Genomic DNA, 8,450 nt, shown 5'->3' with positions numbered 1-8,450 from the left:
TTTGTTTACCTTCTTATTTGCAACATAGTATATAGTTGCTTAGAGTTGCAGCTGAGAGGCTGGCAAGTGAGGCGGCGAACGTTGGAGTCTGCAGCAAGCAAGCCTCGTGCTCGCTTCAGTGCCTGGCTGCCGGCCGCCATCTTGGCTGACAGTTAATTTGCATATACTCACTGATTAGCCACTGAAAAGGGTAGCAGTCGTACGCTAATTACCATGTTTCTCTTTTATTAGTGTAGATAGTCTCATTTGTTTATTTTCTCTTTTGTTTCCCTTGCCCTAGGATATGTATCAGTAAATATTTTACTACTAGAGATGTCTGAGATTTTGTTGCCAATGGTTTCTTCTAGGATTTTTATGGTTTCACAATTTATATTTAAGTATTTTATCCATTTTGAGCTTATTCTTTTGTATGTGTAATTGGTGGTCTAGTTTCATTTCTTTGCATGTATCTTCCCCCCACAATCCCCTCCCCCCACACTCCCCCCCCCACACACACACTTACCCCACAAGGCCTTCACCACCCTATTGTCTGTGTCTATGGGTTATGCATATACGCATATGAGTTCATTGGTTGATCTCCCCGTCCCCTCCCTGCCTTCCTTTTAAATATCCTCTTACTTTCAAGAAACATACCTTTAACAAAGTACAAGACATTATATTAACAGTTTCAAATCCACTTTACAGACTTTCTACAATAAGAAGCTAAAAGTAAGCAAACTTAAGACCTGTCTAGCAATTCATGCTTTAGTATTTTCTTATTTTAAAAGATCTAGATGTTTAACAACCTTTATTATTTAACCCAGCAAAACTTCACAGTTTTAAGTCACCAAAGACCTTGGAAAACTAGGTATAGGCACATACAATCATCTTCTGAAAAGCTCCATCAAAAGCCCTTCATTTTAATTACATCTATTTACTGAGCCTTAACAACTCTATAAGATCTGCAAGCCAATCACCATCCAGGCCACTTTCCTGGCAAATTCTGCAACAGGGATCACATGACCTTGACAACTTTTAGGAGACTGGAGGAAAGGTCGGGGAGCAGTGAGATATCAGGCCCGCAGCTGGCTCCCAGGACTGCAGCAATTCCCGGGGCCTCCAGCCTCTTGGATTTAAACCTGCCACGTTCTTCCTTTCACAAGGGGTCAGTGCCCGCTCCTTGCAGATTCTACAGCTTGCACAAAGACACTGCTGCAGCTCCCACCCTCCAGGAGAATGTGGAGCATTTAAAAGGACTTATGTTTACATTCCGTTCTTTAATTATCTTAGCCGTGTTTGTATGCTTAATTACCCAGAGGCTTTGAAAGGCCTGACTGAAAGTGAGATGCCCAAGGTTGCAGCAGAGAGGGTAGCAGGAAATGGTAACCTTGCAGATACCCATTCGCCCCTGTGACCAGGTTATTGAAGAAAGGCCTTGGCGAAGGGGTCAGAGCGGAGCCAGAAGTCAAGAAAAACGTGGTTGGCTTACCTGCCATGTCAAGGGCCACCCTTGGTTCCATCTCTTCATAGATGATGCTCTTAGTGGGGCCAACAGGGGCATAGGACCCACATGAGCTCCACTCCTCATAGTGGCAGGACTGTTAAGTAAGTGTTCGCAGTTCTCCAAACAACTGCCTGCAGTTTTGTAGCAAAGAAAGGGTTAAAAGCAGCAGCTGCTCTTGGAGGGGTTGGGGGGCACGGGTAAGTACAGGGAAGTGAGCTAAGAAAGCAGGCTGCTCCACTTTCCGGAGAGGCAGGACTGTAAGGGGACTGTTCCTTAATTCATTTGAAATTACGGTAATATAGACTTTATAAGTTGTCCTAAATCCCTAAAAGGGCTATAAACATTTGCAAAACAAATTTAACTGGAGAACAGAGCTACAATTTAGAGACCTATTTACAGGCCAGACTTTTGTGTCCCCAAGTTGGTACTGGGGCTAAGCTGTACTACAACAGAAAATCAATCTCTCTTTTTAAAGTTTGAGGGACAGTTTTTTCCCAATTATCCCAGAGGTGAATCCTGTGGTTTTCTATTTGAATGAGAATAGAAGAGATTACAGGGGAGAACAGAGCCACTGTCTGGGCTGACCTTCGGGTCATTTGATTTATACTTTATTGGCCAAGCTGTACTGCAATAGAAAACTAAATGCTTGAGCTTGAGGTTTCTAAGTCCTAGAGAACTTCCAGTTAAAAAGGAAGCAACCCAATGGGGAGTCCTTTGCCCATGAGGAAAACTAGGAAAAAAAGAAGGGGAAGGACTTCCCAGGGATGATAGCATGGTGAGGGATAAAGGCTGAAAAAGCAGTGGAAGTCTGGGAAGGGCATTCCTGACCCAGAGGACCTACTGCCTCTGAATCCAGTTCCAGGCGTCCCCAGAGTCTGGAGTCAGACCAAACCGAGATCTGCCTTGCATTAAGCATCCTTGAATCTGAGAATGGACCAAACCAGATCAGATTCAGACATAAGCAACCTTACACCAGAGATAGGACAGAAATGGGAGACAGCTTTCGGCAAATATATTTTATTGAGAGGAAGGGAGAGAGATAGAGAGTTAGAAACATCGATGAGAGAGAAACATCGATCAGCTGCCTCCTGCACATCTCCCACTGGGGATGTGCCCGCAACCAAGGTACATGCCCTTGACCGGAATCGAACCTGGGACCCTTCAGTCCGCAGGCCGACGCTCTATCCACTGAGCCAAACCGGTTTCGGCCGAAAGCATTCTTCACAGCCAGATCCCAAAGGGACAGCCCAGGCACTGGTTTTTCCATCTCACCAAAGACCAGGATTTGCAGGGAGAAACTAGAACCTAGAAGCTGCTAAAGTCCCCAGAATCAGTGAGACTTTGCATTTACTGACTGAGGAGGAGGGGCACCTAGGAGAGCGTCCATGAAGTTCGAGGAGAAAGAGATGTTAATTCGCCCTGTGTGGGCCACCAAAATGTTAGGGTTTGGCCTGTGGTGTGGGCTGTGAAAGAATTCACAACCTAAAGAAGAGATGCAGAGAGGAAGTTCATTTTACTTCCAAGGGAGGAAAGGGCCAAGAATTGCTGGTCAAAAGAGGGCAGGGAGCAGAGAGTGACTTCCACTTTTAAAGAGTGACAGGTTGCTGTTGCTAGGTGATAAGGAAGGGAGGAGGGTTCTGTTGAAATTGAGCAGATACCAGGGGCTGTCTTGAAAAGTTACATATGGTGCCTTAGTTTTAAATCAAAAGATCATTATATCCCTGGCCAGGTGGCTCAGGGCACATACCTAAGTTCCTGGTTCCATCCCTGGTCCGGGCACATATGGGAGGCAACCAATCCATGTCTCTCTCTCTCTCTCTCTCTCTCTCTCTCTCTCTCTCTTTTCCTCTCTAAAATCAATAAAAGTATATCCACAGGTGAGGATTAAATTTTTAAAAAATGATTATTATATCAGTGGATTTGTTTCTGGGGTCTGTTATGCTTCATTGGTTCATTTGTCTGTTGTGCCAAATCATGCTACCTCAATTATAGTTTCAAGTTGGGATACTTGGTAGTGTAATTCCTCTGTTTTTGTTTCTTCAAGTTGGACTTAACCTGGATATTCTAGGTTGTTTGTATTAAATACACATTTTAGTATCAGCTTATTTTCACAAAACATCCTCTGGATGTTTAGGGTTTCATTGACTAGATCAATTTGTGTTGAGAATTACTTTCTGCAGGACTCTAAATTGGTTTTTTAAATGTCTTCCTGGCTTATTAGTTTCAGATTAAGAAACTCTCCAATGTGCAATTCACTTTTCCTAATATTTATTCTGTCTGGAAAGAATGGATCCTTTTGAAATTGTGAGTTAAACTTTTAAATCAATTTGGGAATATTTACAATCATTATCTCTTTGAGTATTGCTTCTCTGACTCAACTCCTTCTGGAAGCCCAGCTATCCCCATATTAGATCATTTTACTATAATGATTCTTCTTTTTTCGATGTTTCAGCTTATATGGTTTTTATTGATCTGATAATCTGATATTCTACTGACTTTTTACTACTCAGTCTTCAGTTGCTAAATTTATTTATTGAGTGCTTAATTTCAGCTTCTGAATTTATAATTCTACAATAGCCATTTGATTCCTTTAAAGAACTTTATTTTCTGGTTCAATTTTGTTTGTTCTTTAGAACAATGGATTTGCTGAATACTTTGATCTACTCAATGGAATATTTTTGCTTTTTTTTTGTTTTGTTTTTTTGTTTTGTGGTTATTTTTTTGTATAGCTTTCTAAACTACATGGCTTCCCTTAAAGGGAAAAAAAAGCAGTGTGTCAGGCTCAGTTTTTTTGTTTTTTACTTTTAGCTCCTAAGTAGTTAGCATCTTGACTTTTAAGTCTCCAAATTTTTCTCTTCAATCCCATGAAACCACCAGAAACTCTCTGTTCTTCTGTGAACTAACAAAGCCTGGATTAAGTGTTTTTTTTTCTCTAGTCTATATATTTTGCCTAGTTTTCAGGTTGCCCCCCCCCCCCCGCCGCCCCCGCAGGAACATTGGTGGTAACACTATTTGCAAAGTGTTCAAAATATTCTATTATATTCATAAACAAGAGTGACACCAAGATGTTTTTAATTGTTTCTTTTTATTTCTTTTGAAATTCAAATTACTTATTTCTCAGTAGTAGCAAAGAGTTGCCTCCACAGGGTCCCTGGGCTGGAGGGCAGGGGGTCAGTACTAGCCACCCATTCTGGGGTGCAGAATTGGAGGCCCCAGGCAGAGGGCCCTCAGTGAACTGCAGTGTGCCTGCTTGTGTGGGTCACCTGTGGTCAGCACCTTCCAGGAGCCCCTCCTAATGTGTCAGGTGCGGGTTTTCTCTGCCTTGTGACATGGGGTCGACCCTGGAGAGCCACTGTAGCCGTGTCACCTTCCCCACACGGTTTGTGAGCTGCTGTGGATGTCCTGTGTCAAAGCTTATGCTACCCATGTGTGGTGTTCCCAGGCCCCTGTAGTGTGACATCCTTGTGAGGCCTGGGGTTCTATGTGCGCTGTGCAGGGCGGGTGAGTTTGGGGTTCTGGGGAGGTTGTAAGCTAGAGGGATGCTGTAGAAATTTAATTTCAGGGAGGCTGAAGACACCAATGTGCAGGAAAGGGCCTGGCCCTAAAAGGTGGACCCCTGCCCCTCCTCCATGGGGTGAAGGGAGGGGAGGGGCCATGACCAGAGCTTAGTCTTTTCTGGATGGAGGGGTGAGTGGCCCACAGCCTTATAGGTGCTCACTGGTGACCTGGGCCAGGATCTCCCTGATGTGGATAATGAGCTTCTCGTGCTGGGCAGGATCACGCTTCTGTGGCACCCTGCAGCCTGGTCACGTGGAAGCCCAGGCTGTGGAGCAGGGTCAGTGAGGCCACGTGGGCGGTGGGCGCCTGGTACGGCCAGCATCAGCCCCTCCTCCAGCGCCAGCCCCTGCTCTGTCCAGGGGAGCGCTGCTCCTGCTCCGCCTGCGCCTTCTGCTCCTCCGAGGCCTCCATCTTTCAGAGGTGCAGCGGCTCTGCTTCCCAGGCTTTGCTTTGGTCCAGCAACTCTTCAGTGAAAATGGAGAAGTCAAAGGTGAAGCCACTGAAGTCTCCAACCACGTATCCATGCTGGAGGGTATTCAGGAACATAAGCGCGGAGCCCGAGTCCTCTCCCTTGATCTTCTTTTCCTGGTTCTCCTCCATGCACATCTTTTATTTTTATTTTTTATTTATCTTTATTGTTGAAAGTATTACAGATGTCTCCTTTCTTTGTTTATGTGTGGATGTGTGTTTCCCATTGACCCCTTCACCTGTACTCACCCCTTCCAGGCCTTCACCACCCTATTGTCTGTGTCCATGGGTTGTGCATATGTGCATACAAGTTCCCTGGTTAATCACTCCCCACCCACCACCCACCCTGCCTTCCCTCTGAAATCCGTCAGTCAGTTCCGTGCTTCTATGTCTCTAGATCTATTCTGTTCATCAGTGTATTTTGTGCATTAAATTCCACATGTAAGTGAGATCATGTTTGCTGTTGCTAATGGTAAGAGTTTTTTTTCTTTTTTACTGCTGCCTAGTATTCCATGCCCTTGATCTTCTTTTCCTGGTTCTCCTCCATGCACATCTTTTATTTTTATTTTTTATTTATCTTTATTGTTGAAAGTATTACAGATGTCTCCTTTCTTTGTTTATGTGTGGATGTGTGTTTCCCATTGACCCCTTCACCTGTACTCACCCCTTCCAGGCCTTCACCACCCTATTGTCTGTGTCCATGGGTTGTGCATATGTGCATACAAGTTCCCTGGTTAATCACTCCCCACCCACCACCCACCCTGCCTTCCCTCTGAAATCCGTCAGTCAGTTCCGTGCTTCTATGTCTCTAGATCTATTCTGTTCATCAGTGTATTTTGTGCATTAAATTCCACATGTAAGTGAGATCATGTTTGCTGTTGCTAATGGTAAGAGTTTTTTTTCTTTTTTACTGCTGCCTAGTATTCCACGGTGTAAATGTACCACAGCTTTTTATCCACTCATCTGCGGATAGGTACTTGGGCTGTTTCCAGATCCTCCCAGCACATCTCGAAGGCTTCTGACCGCTGGTCTGTCTGCAGCTCCTGCAAGTACTGCCGCTTCTGCTGGGCCTCGTTCAGGTACCGCTGCTTCACTGTGGGCTGCAGTTTGCCCAGCACCTGATGATCTCAGGAAAGGGCAGGTTGGGGTGGCGCCCGCAGATCTTCTGGCGAGGCTCATTCAGGAAGCGCACATGGCGGTGACCTGTGCTTTGGGACCCTTTGGCAGGATCTGTGCTTCTCGGCCTTGGGCCAGCTGTGCTTCTTCACAGGTTCCTCCTCCCGAGACCTCCCTCTGGCACACAGCCCCTGCGTCCTCCTTGTGATCTTGATTGACAGCCACCAGGAAGCCCCAATGCTGCCAATGAGACTTACTACCTGCCGGGAGGTGGCATCAGGTTCCTTGGGGCCATGCCAGGTGCCTGAGGCCTGTTCTTAGCCTTCCGGGCTGCACCTCCAAAGACACTTTTCTGGACTTCTGGCAGCTGCAACCTTCTAACCCTTGATTATTTCTTTTCTTTTTTTCTTTTAAGTGAGAGAAAACTAAGCCCTCATTATATTCCAAATATGCTCTATAGTCATTCTTTAATTTTATGTGTAAAAATAAATTGAAAGTAGTTGGGGGAGGAGTAAATTATGTGAAGAATTATTTGTTCTTGATTTTCGTCTAACCCCTGAGTGTGGAGGAGAATTGTTTTAGAGCTAAAATGCACGAGTCAGGACTCACTCATTCAATAAATATTAATTGAACATTTCCAAAGACCAGGCAAATAGTCTTGGGCCTTGGAATTTATGGAGTTTACATCTAGTGCAAAATAACATTATAGCACAATCATGTCACGTGCTATGTACCATGTTATACAAATATATGGTATAGGTAGAATAAATATCTAAAAAAATATATATCTGGGGTAGTGAGGACTGATTTCATGTACCTTTATATGAATATGTATTTGATTTACATTTTAATTATGTATTTGTCCTTCAAATGATGGTTCGGGTTGCTATTATCATGCCCCATATGTACAACTGTGATAAAATACACTGTGACCAGCTGCCCCTTCTGTTCTGACACTTTTGTAAGTCATTTGACAAATTATTATTTTAGACTCTGCCAGGAGTGCCTGTGTCTGTCTCCAGGAACGCTGCCTCTTACCCTTGGGGGACAGTGTTTTCCTTCAGTCATGCTGCTGCGGATTGCTCTCATCCAGCCAGCGTGCTGCCCTCTCCCTGGCATTGACATTTATGCCACATTGCTTCCTATTATGCTCTGTGCATCCCTGAAGAATTAATTCTGCCTGCCTTTTATATAATTCTCCTTGGTTAGGTCATCGTACTTTCTCAAATTTAGCATTCAGGTGAAATTCTTTAGAGAGTGAAAAGCCCAGTTTCTCCCTCCGCTATGACTTACTGGGGACTATTTTTCTGGCCTCAGATGTCGTTTATGCGAGTAGAAAGTCAAATTCTCAGAATATGTGAAGAGAAGGATTGAGTCACAAACTCAGGTACAAATAAAATAAACCTTTCTAAGTAAATATTTATATATGCTTTCTATAATCTAAGTAAAACATTTGCAACTCTGGTTCCCAAGTCATAACCTTGACTTTGAAGAAATGTCAAAGCAACTGTATCTTGGCTTTATGTGCACTTCTTCAATGAACATTCACAAAACATTTTCCCCATCCAAGGGTTATCTCATTTGTCCCATCCAATTCATCAAATTCTCATTATGATATTTTAAAGCATAGCCCACAAAAACAGCAATCATATTCATTGATGCAGTATTCTGCCATTGGAAAGTCACAAAAGTAGCCTTTCAATACCTGATGTCTACCAGTCAAGTTTAATGGATAGTGTTTTAGCTCTCTCTTACCCATTAGGGTCTTCAAATCCTGGTCCCCTCCTAGATGTTGATCAGTGAAATTACCTAATTATTCCATTTT

The 8,450-nt window shown here is 43.9% G+C and overlaps 1 pseudogene; it reads right to left on the bottom strand.

Annotated features, from left to right (window-relative positions):
• Positions 1 to 5,455: 5,455 nt before the first annotated feature.
• LOC102261384 lies at positions 5,456 to 7,750 on the bottom strand (annotated as a pseudogene).
• Between the last annotated feature and the right edge of the window lie 700 nt (positions 7,751 to 8,450).

This window comes from Myotis brandtii, unplaced genomic scaffold (genome assembly GCF_000412655.1).
Source record: "Myotis brandtii unplaced genomic scaffold, ASM41265v1 scaffold348, whole genome shotgun sequence".
Taxonomy (NCBI): domain Eukaryota; kingdom Metazoa; phylum Chordata; class Mammalia; order Chiroptera; family Vespertilionidae; genus Myotis; species Myotis brandtii.
The sequence above is the reverse complement of the archived record's forward strand: the minus strand, read 5'-3'. Positions and strand labels throughout refer to the sequence as shown.